The sequence below is a fragment of the Octopus bimaculoides genome, chromosome 29 (genome assembly GCF_001194135.2).
Source record: "Octopus bimaculoides isolate UCB-OBI-ISO-001 chromosome 29, ASM119413v2, whole genome shotgun sequence".
Taxonomy (NCBI): domain Eukaryota; kingdom Metazoa; phylum Mollusca; class Cephalopoda; order Octopoda; family Octopodidae; genus Octopus; species Octopus bimaculoides.
Window position 1 is genome coordinate 4,167,384 of NC_069009.1, and position 1,829 is coordinate 4,169,212.

At 39.5% G+C, this 1,829-nt stretch overlaps 1 long non-coding RNA gene across 1 annotated transcript in view; it reads right to left on the bottom strand.

Annotated features, from left to right (window-relative positions):
• Positions 1-634: 634 nt before the first annotated feature.
• The window catches only part of LOC106876278 (uncharacterized), a 10,674-nt gene continuing 9,479 nt past the window's right edge, over positions 635-1,829 (bottom strand). Inside the window, exon 3 of the long non-coding RNA XR_001410221.2 lies at positions 635-953. This is a non-coding gene — a long non-coding RNA (uncharacterized LOC106876278). The remainder of the gene's footprint in view (positions 954-1,829) is intronic.

The following is a 1,829-nucleotide window of genomic DNA, read 5'->3' on the forward strand; positions in this document are numbered from 1 at the left end:
CGGCCACGCTCAAAATGGTGCATCTCATGTGCCACCCGCACATATATATAAATATATATATATATATAAAGAAAAATATATATATAAATAAATATAAATATATATATATATAAAGTGAAGTATATTTGCCACTTAAATGTGGCTGACCCCTAAGGGTGGATGTTACTGTTGCTTTTAGCCCCAGGAGAACTACTCCTCCAGTTGGCTATCGACACACATCTGTGTCCTGTCTGTCTTTCTCATCGAAGGTCGGCGATTGTCGTACGCTGAAGAAGGGAAATTACCCTGAAACTCGAGTCCGTACGTATCGCTGATCAAGATGGGAAAGATAACTTCCCTTGGCAAATATATTAATATGTGGTCAGCCTGAGGCTATAGTGGCCGACACTTGTGCAAGATGCCACACAGTGGGACTGAACCTAAAGGCAGATGGTTGAGAGGTGAACTTTTTAACCATACAGCCATACCTATGCTTCTCTCACTTGTAATTAAGTGATAAAAGATGATGATGAGGATTGTGATGGCAGTGGTGAAGAAAATGATGGTGATGACAAATATGATGATGACAATATTGATAACGAGAGAAAAAAATAAAAAAACCTAGAGATCACAAACAAAAACAGGAAAAAACATGTATTCTTGCCTTCATAATTTATTCAGTCCCTGTAACACTGTTTGTCATCCCCAAATATTTATTCAAATCTCACAACACCATTGGTAAAAAAGACAAGATAAGAGCAGCAAACATGAGAGCGAGGATGATGTTGATTATGACATTGGATATCATGGATGAGAAACTTCTTTTACAAATTTTCGCTCGTATATTCTCTTCCTTTTTGGAATCTTTCAGCTCATCGTCCATGTTGTTCTGTTCCAGACGACTGTAACCTGGCTGTTCATTGGTCTTCATGTCGTTGAATTAAGGTGGTCTGTCACTTCACTTTGGGACACCTCTAACAAAAGACAACAAAAAAGATGATAGACATGGAATAAGGGAATATAGTAGAAAGTCAGGTAGGTAGGCATACCTGTGGGGTTAAGGACTTTGTAAATGTGTGGTTACAGGGGTTTTAGATCCAATCCCACCTTGGACCATCCATCCATATATATATATATATATATAAACAAAAATTTAAATAAGAGTGAAAAATTGAATATTAATTTGATTAATATCAATTTAAAACCAGTTGCCTAGCAAATTGAAAAATCTGAAGATTCAGAATAATTATATATATATATATATATATGGCGATGACTACTGACCGAGACCTTTGGAAATGTGCTGTGCGTGAGAAGACCCGGCAAGCCAAGTGAGATCGTTGCCAGTGCCCCTGGACTGGCTCTTGTGCGGGTGGCACATAAAAGACACCATTTCGAGCGTGGCCGTTTTCGTGCGGGTGACACGTAAAAGCACCCACTACACTCTCTGAGTGGTTGGCGTTACGAAGGGCATCCAGCTGTAGAAACTCTGCCAAATTAGATTGGAGCCTGGTGTTGCCATCCGGTATCACCAGTCCTCAGTCAAATCGTCCAACCCATGCTAGCATGGAAAGCGGACGTTAAACGATGATGATGATATACATAGGTGCAGGTGTGGTTGTGTGGTAAGAAGCTTGCTTCCCTGACAGGAGAACATCACTTTTTGTTACTCGGTAAGATTTTCTTGCTGTCATTATTGCTTTGCTGTACTTGTTGAATTTGCGGTTGAATTATCTGTTGGAAAGTGCTGGAAAATTCGTTGGACTTTGTACTTCCCGGTATATCAGGGAGTAATTATGAAACTGTTACATTTTTTGGCCACTGAGGCATCTCTTGTAGCTGTGAAAATT